The sequence below is a fragment of the Ovis canadensis genome, chromosome 7 (assembly GCF_042477335.2).
Source record: "Ovis canadensis isolate MfBH-ARS-UI-01 breed Bighorn chromosome 7, ARS-UI_OviCan_v2, whole genome shotgun sequence".
NCBI classification, from domain to species: Eukaryota; Metazoa; Chordata; class Mammalia; order Artiodactyla; family Bovidae; genus Ovis; species Ovis canadensis.
Window position 1 is genome coordinate 44201400 of NC_091251.1, and position 13822 is coordinate 44215221.

Here is a 13822-nt window from a genome sequence, read left to right on the forward strand (position 1 = left end):
AGGAGAGGGTAGAGAGCAGAGGCCACTTCTTCCATACATTTTGCTCCATGGGTGCCCCCTGAAGCTCTGCTTCAGCCCCTAGGGAAGCTCTAGGGAAACCTCTTATGTTTATAGCCAAAGACAGTCACTTCTATCAGGTTACTCTCCTGAGTTCTGACTTACCAACTTTAGACAGTATCTTTTTGTCTGCCCGCTGTAAAAGATAAAGCACTTTAACTCAATTCTACTTCCTCTCCCTCCCTTCCTAGTTTGTAAAGTCAACTTACTTGTTGTCCATTTTTTCATTACTATTAGAATTTCAAATATTATACTAAAGGAGTATTGCTTTTTTTTTTTTTTTTTTGAGATGACATCTCATCTCTTACCAACTAAAATAGCATCCTTGTAGTGTCCACCACTCCTCACCCATTCCAGTGCTGCTGCTGCTAAGTCACTTCAATTGCATCTGACTCTGTGTGACCCCATAGACGGCAGCCCACCAGGCTCCCCCGTCCCTGGGATTCTCCAGGCAAGAACACTGGAGTGGGTTGCCATTTCCTTCTCCAATGCATGAAAGTGAAAAGTGAAAGGGAAGTCGCTCAGTCGTGTCCGACTCTTAGCGACCCCATGGACTGCAGCCCACTAGGCTCCTCCGTCCATGGGATTTGCCAGGCAAGAGTACTGGAGTGGGGTGCCATTGCCTTCTCCAACCCATTCCAATACACACGTACATATATACACACATATAGATATCACATATCATATATATGATATATATATAACTTTTAACATCTGAACACAGGATAATTAATAGCCTTTCTAACTGTCATTTCCATTCCTTGAGACACACTGTTGCATAAAGTACTTTTTCCTGTGGGCTTGCTCAGTCATTTAGTCGTATACAACTCTTTGGTACACCATGGACTGTAACCCGTCAGGCTTCTCTGTTCATGGAATTTCCCAGGCAGGAATACTGGAGTGGGTTGCCATTTCCTACTCCAGGAGGATCTTCCTGACCCATGGATCAAACTCGGATCAAACTCGTGTCTCTTGCATCTCCTGCACTGGCAGGCAGATTTTTTACTATTCTGCCACCAGGGAAGCCCACTTTTTTCCTCACTGGTCTGTAAATACAAAGTTCATTTTAAAGCATAAGCTCCTAGGAAGCAGTGGGAGAGGTGGCTTATATTCTTTTAAATGGCACCACTCACAGGAGAAAAAGCAGACAGATATGGTGTGATGGTGGAGGTGGTGGAATTCATCATCTCTGATTTCAAGAAGCTGAAAATCTAAATTTGAAACATTCTGGGGACAGGGAGAAGAGGAATGGTTTCCTGTAGAAACTGAAGCAACCCTTAGATTTCATCGTCTATTTTCCTCCACAAATGCCTCTGTTTTTTATTCTATACGACACAACAGAGCATTGCCACATTCAAGCATTGCTGGTATTGTTTTCAACTAACAGCAGCCAGTTTTCTCAGTTTTGTCAGGGAGATCCCATGCCTTAACCTCAGACAGCTATTGCATTGTATATGAGCTGCTCATACTATTTTCCTTGTTTTTGACAAGAAAAGTCTTCCCTCAATTGCTTCCTCATACTCTCTTCTACTTTCCCATCCCTTCTATTAGAAAAATGAAGACTCTTTTTCAATTGACCTTCTCCATCAATATTACCTCCCTCTGTAAATGATTTTCTCAGTAATTCACTGACTCTCTTGGGCTCACTTCAGTTTCCAAGTAATTGGTTAGTAATTCAACGCTTATGTTGGAGAAGGTGCTGAAAAACTGATGAGGGAAGAAAACTTTCATTAGTGCTAAGCTGTCAATGACTTTCATAAGTGGTGATAAACATTAAGAATACTTAGGCAGAACAGATTACCCTGGCAGTGTCGGAAATAGGAAGGGGCCGCTGGGGATTCTATGGAATATGCTTCTCTGGAGTTTTCTTCTTCAATTGTTCTTATTTGGCTCTGAGTTTAGGATAGCTCAGTTTATGGGACAAAAGGGAAAGATTTTATGAGCTTTCAAAGTACCATCTAGTCAAGGTACATTCCCCATTGAGCACTTAATTGATTGTGAGTACCTACTGGAATTTAGGAACATTTTCAAGTATACAATCTTATTCGATCTTCCCAAATATTGTAAAATCAAGAAGGCAGGTCATATGTGTTTTTAATCCAAATCTTTTTGATAATACATCTTGTATTGAGTAAGTACACGCAATAATCAAAACTTCAATCTGGATATAAAATTAAAACTCCATCCCTCCTCCTGTAAGGCTTTTGATGGGTAGGAAATCAGGAAAGTGATTAGGGAGAGGAAGGAGAGGTCTTCCTTGTCTTTCTCCTCCATTTTGCTAACCAAGTTGTGATCCTTCCTTCTAAGGCCAAAGGGTCTGAGAAGGTAGAAAAGAGACTGGGTCTCACAGAAAAGCTCTCATCTAATGCTATCATAACATGGTTCTGTGCTCTGGTGAATAACACTGACTCTTATGGAGCTATTTAGCAGATTCTTAGAAAGAACCCCATCACTGAGGACTTCTTTTTTTCTTTTTTTTTTTCACTGAGGACTTCTTATCTGAGATTCCCTTGATGAGTCAGGCAAACTCCTCCAGTTCATCCTTCTAAAGCAAAGCAGCCTGTCTGATGCCTTTTAGATTTCTCAAAGAGGAGGAAACTCGGGTTTTCTCTTTATTCTAATTTTCTATCAAGTTCAGTAAGGATTTCTAATAAGTCCTTTGCACTAGGCTTAAAATAAAGAAAAAGTACCTCATCTTCCCCCTTAGGGAAAGTTAGAACCACAACTGCTGCAGATATTCAGTAAAACTGAGGATGCATTCTAAGTCTTATATAATGCTGTGTGCTTAGTCACTCAGTCATGTGCAACTCTTTGAGACCCTTTGGACTGTAGCCTGCCAGGCTCCTCACTTCATGGAGATTCTCCAGGCAAGAATACTGGAGTGGGTTGCCATGCCCTCCTCCAGGGGATCTTCCCAACCATGGGATTGAACCCAGGTCTCCCACATTGCAGGTGAATTCTTTACTGGGTGAGCTAACTGGGAAGCCAAGTACTATATTACAATAAGCAAAAACTACAACAAAATAGGCATTTCAGAGTTGACTTACATACAACACTCTGTTACTTCCTGGTGTACAGCATAATGATTTGATACTTCCATATGTTTCAAAATGATCATCAGATTAAGTCTAGTTACCATATGTCATTATAAAAAAATACTATGTAATTATTGAGTATATTGCATTCATCTCATTGCTAGTAAAGTAATACTCAAAATTCTCCAAGCCAGGCTTCAGCAATACGTGAACCATGAACTTCCAGATGTTCAAGCTGGTTTTAGAAAGGCAGAGGAACCAGAGATCAAATTGCCAGAATCTGCTGGATCATGGAAAAAGCAGAAGAGTTCCAGAAAAACATCTATTTCTGCTTTATTGACTATGCCAAAGCCTTTGACTGTGTGGATCACAATAAACTGTAGAAAATTCTGAAAGAGATGGGAATACCAGACCACCTGACCTGCCTCTTGAGAAATCTGTATGCAGGTCAGGAAGCAGCAGTTAGAACTGGACATGGAACAACAGACTGGTTCCAAATAGGAAAAGGAGTACGTCAAGGCTATATATTGTCACCCTGCTTATTTAACTTATGTGCAGAGTACATCATGAGAAACGCTGGGCTGGAAGAAACACAAGCTGGAATAAAGATTGCTGGGAGAAATATCAATAATGTCAGATATGCAGATGATACCACCCTTATGGCAGAAAGTGAAGAGGAACTAAAAAGCCTCTTGATGAAAGTGAAAGTGGAGAGTGAAAAAGTTGGCCTAAAGATCAACATTCAGAAAACGAAGATCATGGCATCCGGTCCCATCACTTCATGGGAAATAGATGGGGAAACAGTGGAAACAGTGTCAGACTTTATTTTGGGGGGCTCCAAAATCACTGCAGATGGTGACTGCAGCCATGAAATTAAAAGATGCTTACTCCTTGGAAGGAAAGTTATGACCAACCTAGATAGCATAATGAAAAGCAGAGACATTACTTTGCTGACTAAGGTCCCTCTAGTCAAGGCTATGGTTTTTCCTGTGGTCATGTATGGATGTGAGAGTTGGACTGTGAAGAAGGCTGAGCGCTGAAGAATTGATGCCTTTGAACTGTGGTGGTGTTGGAGAAGACTCTTGAGAGTCCCTTGGACTGCAAGGAGATCCTACCAGTCCATTCTGAAGGAGATCAGCCCTGGGATTTCTTTGAAAGGAATGATGCTGAAGCTGAAACTCCAGTACTTTGGCCACCTCATGCAAAGAGTTGACTCATTGGAAAAGACTCTGATGCTGGGAGGGATTGGGGGCAGGAGGAGAAGAGGACGACAGAGGATGAGATGGCTGGATGGCATCACCGACTCGATGGACGTGAGTCTGAGTGAACTCTGGGAGATGGTGATGGACAGGGAGGCCTGGCGTGCTGCGATTCATGGGGTCGCAAAGAGTCGGACACGACTGAGCTACTGAACTGAACTGAATTGAGTATATTCTCTTCACTGTACATTTCACACCCATAATTCATTTATTTTGTAGCTGGAAGTTTATACCTTTTGATCTCCCTTACCTGCTTCTCTCACCCTCCCAAGCCCCCTCTCTTCGGGCAGCCACCTGTTTCTTCTGCGTACTTATGACTCTTTCTATTTTATGGTTGCCCATTTGTTTGCTTTTTAGATTCCACATGTAAGTGATAATGTACAGTATGAGTCTTTCTCTATCTGACTTATTTCACTTAGTAATAATTCCTTTCAGTCCATCTATGTGGTCACAACTGGCAAGATTTCATTCTTTTTATGGCTGAGTAGTATTTCTGTGTATGTGTGTGACATCTTCTTTATCCATTCATCTGCTGATGGACTCTTAGGTTGCTTCCATACCTTGGCTACTGTGAATGCATTTTAACAATCATCATTTTTACTGCCCTCCCCCAATTTATTGTGTTGATATCATATTTTACATCTCGTTGTTTTATGTTCTGTGCCTTAGCTACTTATTATGGACATAGATTATTTACTATTTATTTTTGTCTTTAGACCTTCTGACTAGCTTTATAAGTAGTTGCTCTATTATCTTTACTGTATATTTGCTTCTACCAATTAGATTTTTTTCTTCTGTAATTTTCACGTTTCTAGTTGTAGCCTTTTCTTTTCATCCTAAAGAAGTCCCTTTAACATTTCCTGTAATGCTGGTTTCATGGTGCTGATTTTGTGAGCTTTTGCTTGTCTGTAAAACTCTTAATCCCACTTTAAAATCTGAATGATAGCCTGGACAGGTAGAGTATTCTTGATTGTAGTTTTTCTCTTTCCACTCCTAGCCTACAGTTTCTGTTGAAAAGTCAGTTGATAATCTTATGGAAGTTTCTTGTATGTAACTGATTGCTTTCCCCTTGCTGTTTTTAATATTCTCTATCTTTAATTTTTGTCATTTTAATTACAGTATGTCTCGGCATATTCCTCTTTGAGTTAATCTTGTTTGGAACTCTCTGTACTTCATGTCACTTTCCTTTTCCAGGTTAGGAAATTTTTTAGCTATTATGTCTTCAAATATGTTCTTCAAAGCCAAACATTCTGGGGGCTCAGTTTTCCAATCAAGCTGGGGAGCCCAGTAGGGGCTCAGACCCTTTGCTCCTTTGGGAAAGCCTATTTCGTTGTGATAATCTTCCCAGCTGTGGATTACTCACCCAGAGAAGTGGGTCTTGACCATCTTATGTCAGATATAGGGGTCTTATAACTCTCCCCCTCTTACTCAACTCAGTGTGGATCCTTCTTTTCATCTTTAGCTGTAGAAGATCTTTTCTGCTAATCTTCAGGCTCTTCTCACTGATAGTCCTTTGTAAATAGTTCTAGTTTTGGTGTGCCTGTGGAAGATGAGCTCAGGGTCTCCCTACTTTGCCATCCTGGCCATTCCTCTCACTGGTGTGTTCGATGACTGACCTGCATTCTGCATTTATTCCCACCTTCAAAGAGTCAGACACAACTTAGCCACTTAACAACAACAAACCTCCTTAGTGTACCTTCCTTTTTAGCCTAGAAAGCTAAAAACCACATTTTCTAGACTCCTCTACAGCTAGGTTTTGGGGGACTGTGAATTAGTTCTCATCAATCAGATGCAATTACTCAAAGATCAGAAGGTAGAAATGAATGAGAAGCTATGTTCCAGCTGTGTTTGTTTTCTATGGGCAAGGAAAGCTTTGCAGATTTGGCTTTTTCTCCATTCCAGCTACTTGGATATTACTGGCAGCAATGGCTTCCTGATTCTAGCTTCCTGATGCCTGGATCACAATCACAGAATCATGTTCTTGAAATTCATAGGTCCAGTAAACCTCTTAATTTCCACCTCCTGAATGTGACAAGATAGTAGTTCCCATAATAGGTGGTATTCTGTGAGTCATTACTGGATTCTTAGGCTAAAGCTCATTCTTCCAGCTCCTCCAGTAATCTCATACACACGCACACACACACACACAAACACACAAACAATGTTTAATCCCTTTCTGCTTAAAATACTTATAGTCCCTTTTATTTTTCCTATATAAAACTTGTTAGGTTCACCTTCTAATGTCAAGTCATTCCATAGGTTCCAATTCAAATGTATCTTCATCTAGGAAATTTGAGTCACCACAAAATAAATGAAAATAAGCGGAGGGTATTCCAGATGGGAGGTTACATTTTCTCCTACATACTTTCATAGTGCCCTATACATACTGTTATCATTGTATATATCACAGAATCTAAGAGTTTCCTAAAATTTATCTTTCTTCCTTGCTAGACTCTCCTAGTTCTCTTCTAGAAAGAGAAAACTTATCATAATCTTTTTTGTACCCCAATCTCCTAGCACAGTCCCTAGTACTTGATAAAACTTCAATATATGTTAAATGAATTAATTACTGAATGAATGAATAGGTGAATGGAATGTAAATAGACACTCAAACTGAAGTAAATGATAATCTTTAGTGAATCACTTCTTTTCTGTTTATACATGGCTTATAATTTTCATCTTCATACTGAGAAAATTTTAAGAATATCTACTAACCCATGGATGTCAAATAGTGGGACTTTCTTAATATTCCTTTCTGAAGCACTGTTATAAAGGAGGAAGTGTAAAATTGCGTGAGTATTTTCTCCAGATTTAGTTTCACAATGAGGGACCACAAATTCAAACTAAAGTAAAGAGGTGCTTCCCTCTTATTTTAATATAAATGATGTTACCATATAATAAGGACTACGCTGGAATAGAACTTATTCAGAATAAAAATTTTAAAAGTTACCTCTAAGAAGACAGATTGTATAATTGTGTATCTATTGAATACAATAATTAATGGTACAGTTGTCCCTTGATATCTGCAAGACTCCTGCAGAGGGGACTGATTCTAGGAACCCCATAGATATCAAAATCTGCAGATGCTCAAGTTTCTTATATAAAACATAGTAGCATAGTACAGTCAGCCCTCCGTATCTACAGTTTCACAGTTGTGAATATGGAGGACAACTGTAATCATAAGTGTTATATATATAGCCCTTTTATAGTCAGGAAATTAAGCTTTAACTAATAAAGAGCAGAGGAACTGAGATTCAAATCTGACTTTGATGAGAGACATACCTTAAATATGAAGACTCAGGTTGCAGCGAAAGAGTGGAAAAGACATACCATGTCAACTTTCCCAAAAGAGAACTGATATAAGTATAATAACATTTGATTAAGAAGAGTCTAAAGCAAGAAGTATGACTAGAATAAATGGGATATTTTATATTGATACAAGTATCAATTCAACAGAAGTCATAAATTTCTATGCTTTTAATAACTTCAATGTATATGTGTATATATACATGAAAAAAATGGTCAAATTCATTAAAACAATAATTGAATATTTTAACATCTCTTTCAGTAACTGATAAAATAGGCAGAGAAAAAGGTTAGTAAGGATACATGACATTTTAACAATGTGATTAAAAATTATATAATTAATACATATGTAACACTATATTCAACATCTTTGTAATATGCATTTTAAATAAATGCACCTGGAACATTTACTAACACAGATCATAAAGAAAGTTTCAACAACATGTAAAGGATATAATCACATGGAGTAAATTCTTAGACTACAGTAAAATTAACTTAGAAATCAATAACAGAAAAGAAACTAAAATATCCCAAAATATTTTAAACAGTGTAACTTCTAAATAACCCATGTATCAATGAATAAATTACAATGTAAATTTGAACATATTTTTAACTATATGATAAGGAAGACTTGAAATATTAATACTTGTGGTCTGCAGCTCAAGCAGTGCTGAGAGAGAAATATATAACTTTAAATGCATATGTTAGAAAGAAAGGCCATATATCAAAACTTTAAGTTTTCTTCTCAAGAAACTAGGCTGAAAAAATACATCAAAGAAATCCCAAAGAAAATAAGAGCAGAAATCAATAAGATAGAAAGCAAATATACACTTGGGGAAAATTAACAAAGGCGAGAAAAGATGATTCTTTGAAAACAGATTTAAAAATTGATAGAATCCAAGAAAGATTAATCAAGGGAAAAAAGAAAAATGTAACTTGTTAATATCAGCTATAAAAATGGAGACTTCACTATAAAATCACATTAATTTTTAATTTAACGAGTTTAAATGAAATGGACAAATTCCTTGAAAAACACAATTTACTAAAAAGGACAAAAAAAAAAAAAAAGAAAATCTCAATAATTCTGTGTCTGTTAAAGAAATTGAGTCCATATTTTAAAAAATAAAAACTCCTGGCCCAAATGTTTTGCTGGTAAATTCTTCCAAACATTAAAGAAAATAAGAACAATCTTATGCAGACTAATTCTGATAATGAAAAAGAAAGACTACTTTCAAACTTATAAGGCCAGCATAACTTTGATGCCAAACTTAACATTACAATGAAGGAAAATTTCAGGCCTGTGTTTTTCATGGACATAATGCAAAAATCACAAATAAAATATTATCAAGTTAAACCTATGGATACATCATCATTACAACAATAATTATGTGTCAATCAATCAGGGCTTATTACAAGAATGCAAGGTTAATAAAGATTTTAAAATCAATGAAAATGAATAGTGGAAAAAATCTGTATGATTATTTCCACAGAAAAATAAACTTGAGTCAATCTCACTTAAAATTCTAGGCTTTAAAAAAAGTAATTGAACATCATTGTATGAATAAGAAATATATTCAGCTAAAAATAAAAGAAAATAATAAAACTGAGTAAAAGTAGCTTAAAGAAAAGAGTGTTCATGAAGTCTGGAGGTAGACAGTTAAAGCTGTTTCAGTGGTTAATGACGCCATCTGGGATTTAGACTCTTTCTATCTTTCTGCTCTGCCACTTTCTGAAGTATCTGTAATAGTGCCCAGCACTATAGTAGGTGTTCAGTAAATATTTGTTGAATGACGGAATCAATGTGTTAATCTTCCGAAGCTTACGATCTAGTGACCACAAGATTAGCCTAATAATGGCCTTTTGGCCCATGTTCTAGGTGCAAAGAACAAAGCTGAAATGAGTTTGGTACCTACATCCAGAAAGCTAGAAACCCTCCAATTTTAACTCTTTGTATAGAACTGACCCAATTGGCAAGAGAATTTGGAGAGTAAGTATTTTTAGCTGGGCACATTATTGCCCTAAAAAAAAGGAGTTCTATTACTCAAAACAAAGAAAGAATAGTTACTGGGTCCCTCTTTATAGAAGGCACAATGACAAGCACTCTTAACTCCACAGTGTAAGAAAAGGCTCCATCTCGAAGGAGACTGAAGTTTAACAAGCAGATAAGAGAAGTAGAAAATAACCATAATACAGGGAAGAGGAAGATGAATCCCTGCAAGAGGTTCAAACAAAGTAGTCCAGGAGATCAGAGGCAGAAATGGCAACGTCTATTAGGGAAAACTGAACAGCTTCATAAAATAAAACTTCTGAGAAGTTTTCAAGATGGCCAAGATTTTCACAAGTAATCATGAGCAATAGCATATTTTAGCTGTAAAAGAACCAGTGAAAACAGTTAAGCTAATCTATCTGATATCTGAGGGAAAATAAATGTATGCTACTGTATCAGTTAGTCACAGACTTTGCTTGAGATAAAACTAGAAACATATATTTGGGATATATCATGTGCTGAGTGTGTGCTGTGCTAAGTCACCTCAGTCATATCTGACTCTTTGCAACCCTATGGACTGTAGCCGGCCAGGCTCCTCTGTCCATGGGATTCCCCAGGCAAGAATACTGGAGTGGGTTGCCATGCCCTCCTCCAGGGGATCTTCCTGACCCAGGGTTCAAACACGCCTCTCTTACACCTCCTGCATTGGCAGGCAGGTTCTTTACCACTAGCGTCACCAGGAAGCCCCGACTGGATCATAGGGTCACCCAATGCTGGGTGAAGAATTCAGACTGAATCCTTTGACAAAGAAGAAACAGTGAAGGATTTGGGGAAGGAAGACAAACATATGTGGTACTTACCCCACCCGCCAAGGTTTATCGAGATGATTGTGTCACACTATGATTTATAATAAGAAACGTATGTTCAGTCTTTCTTCATCCTTATCTCTAGCACAGGTCTCCTAAAACTCTTGGAATTTTCTAAGTGATGAGAGTAACAAAGGTGTCTTTTGTGATATTTCCGAGGTGACTTCTGGACAGCAAGGAAGGAAGGACTGGTGGCTGGTTGCCCAGGGTAACACCCCTGTGATTAGAGGGGTGGAAAAGTTCCACCCCTCAGTCTCTGGGGAGAGGAGAGGGGCTGGAGGTTGACTCAGTCACCAATGATTCAATAATGGAGTCTCCATAAACCCCAAAGGATGGGATTCTGACAGTTTCCAGGTTGGAGAAAATGTGGTGATTTGGGGAGATGTAGAGCCTAGAGAAGGTATGGGAGCTCCACGCAATACAAGCTCCAGACACTTCCCCCAAGCCTTGCCCTATACTTTTGTTTTACCTGGCCATCCTGAGAGGCATTCTTTTATAACAAACCTGTAATCTAGTAAGTAGACTACTTCTCTGAGTTCTACAGGTGGCTCTAGCAAATTAATCAATTCTAAGGAGGTTGTCCAGAGAAGGCATTGGCACCCCACTCTAGCACTCTTGCCTGGAAAATCCCATGGACAGAGGAGCCTGGTGGGCCGTAGTCCATGGGGTTGCTAGAGTCGGACATGACTGAGCAACTTCACTTTCACTTTTCACTTTCCTGCATTGGAGAAGGAAATGGCAACCCACTCCAGTGTTCTTGCCTGGAGAATCCCAGGGATGGGGGAACCTCATGGGCTGCCGTTTATGGGGTTGCACAGAGTCGGACATGACTGAAGCGACTTAGCAGCAGTAGCAGCAAGAAGGTTGTCATTGGAAGGCCTAATCTATCACCAAGTCAGTCAGAGGCCCGGGTAACAGCTCGGACTTTCAACCAGAGTCTGAAATGTGGGGAAGGACAGTCTTCTAAGTCTGAACCCAGAACCTGTGTGATCTGACATGATCTTCATGTAGATAGTGTCAGAACTGAATTGAATAGTAGGACACCCAGCTGGCAGAGACCTGCTAGATGGTGTGAAGACTCACCCCTCCTCACTAGGCTGGAATTAGTACTAGAAGCCTTACATTTTCATGTAACATTATATCAGTTTAAGGAGTACAATGCATTGATTTGATATACAGTTGATCCTTGAACAACACAGGAGTTAAGGGCACTGACCCCTACACAGTCAAAAATCTTTGTATAGCTTATAACTTGACTCTTTGCATAAGTGGTCCTTTTCATCCACATTCAAGGTTATGCATCTGTGGGTCCAACCAACCAAGAACTGTGTAGTACTATAGTATTTACTATCAAAAACAAAATCCATGTGTAACTGGACCTCAAAGCTCAAACCTCCTCTGTGTATATATTGTGAAATGATTATGGGTGTGGCACTTTAGAAAGTTTATTCCAGTATGTAAAATGTTTAGAACAGGGAGACAAATTTCCAGGTTATTGTGATTATTTCAAGGAGAAATCCACATTTTAGGCATGCTGCTGCTGCTGCTGCTGCTGCTGCTGCTGCTAAGTCGCTTCAGTCGTGTCCAACTGTGCGACCCACCAGGCTCCTCCATCCCTGGGATTCTCCAGGCAAGAACACTGGAGTGGGTTGCCATTTCCTTCTCCAATGCATGAAAGTGAAAAGTGAAAGTGAAGTCTCTCAGTCGAGTCCGACTCTTAGCGATCCCATGGACTACAGCCCACCAGTCTCCTCCGTCCATAGGATTCTCCAGGCAAGAGTACTGGAGTCGGTTGCCATTTCCTTCTCCGACTTTAGGCATGAAGAAGAACCAAACAGAAAGTTCTCACTGCTATAATGGTTTCAATTAAATAACAGGGTGAACAAGAAAAGGAAAGGCTGAATGAGAGGCGCTGGAGAGCAAGAGCCATCTGGACATGGCAGTTGGCTGGATGCTGAGAATAGAGAAGAGGTGGCAGTCTTAAGGTCTGAAAGAGGATGGGAACACTGTTAACAGGGGAAGAAGAGAACATCTAAGTGAAGTGGTTCAGCCAGCCCAAAGTTGCAGCTTCAGGATTCATCCACATGGACACAAAGAATTTCTCTGAAGAAACATGCCTAGGGAGAAAAAACTTACCATAAACTCTTGGAAGGAGTTTGACTAGTGGAAAATGGAAGAAGAGCCAGTGAAAAAGAGAGAGGGGAAATGTAAGGAGGAGTTAGGAACATGAAATTAGCAGGAAGGGGCCAGGCCTTCCTGGCATCAAAAACAGAAGGAACAGAATTGTTTTAATAATTTTGTTGATTGATTGATTTTTGGCGGTACTGGGTCTCTGTTGCTGCGCAGGGCTTTCCTCTAGTTGCAGAAAGCGAGGCTACTCTTCGTTGCAGAGCTCAGGTTTCTCATTGCAGTGGCTTCTCTTGTCGTGGAGCATGGGTTCTAGAGCATTCTGGCTTCAGTAGTTGCTGCGCGAGGGCTCAGTAGTTGCAGCTCCCGGGCTCTAGAACACAGGATCGATAGTTCTGGCACAGGGCCTTAGCTGCTCTGCAGCATGTGGGATCTTCCCAGATCAGGGATGGAACCCGTATCTCCTACACTGGCTGCCAGAGCCACGAGGGAAGCCCAGAACAGATTTTTGTGAAGTATTTGCTTATAACCTATGTCCCTCCCTGATTCTAAATTACTTAAAAACAAGAAGGGCATAATTCATTCTTGTGTTTCCAGTGCCCAGCACAAAGCCTGCCACTGAACAGTCAAGTAATGCAGAGGGATAAAGGGAAATTGGAAGGAAAACAAATAGGGAATTAGGAGGCAAGGAAGAAGATTCTTTAAAAAGTCAGCTGGTGATTAAGAGACTGTTCTCAATAAAATGGTAGTAGAAAAAGCCAGCTTGCAAGTGGTTAAAGGTGTGACTAACACAGAGTGAGAGCAAGGAATACAGAAAGCTCGAGGGTGGTAAAGAGATCTGAGCAGTGAGTTTGGGGAAGTCTGAGACTGCTTTTTGTTTGTTGCTTTTTGTTTTGTTTACTGTGATCGGAAACTCATTTGAGATGTTCTCCATTTTTTCTCCATTGTTTCCTTCTGATATTTAAAGCACTCACTCAGCTTTGTCCTTTCTCTAAAGTCTTCATGGTTTTGTTTTTTGGTTTTTTTTTTTCAGCATTGTTCTCCCAAACTCTTAAGCCCTTAGGAGAAATGAGGGAATTTGTGGTTAAAGAAGTTTCTTGAAGGAAAATGAAGGGAGACATATTTCCCCCAGACTAGAGTCTTCCTCAGTCAGAGCAAGAAGAGGAAATAGAAAGAAAGTCAGGT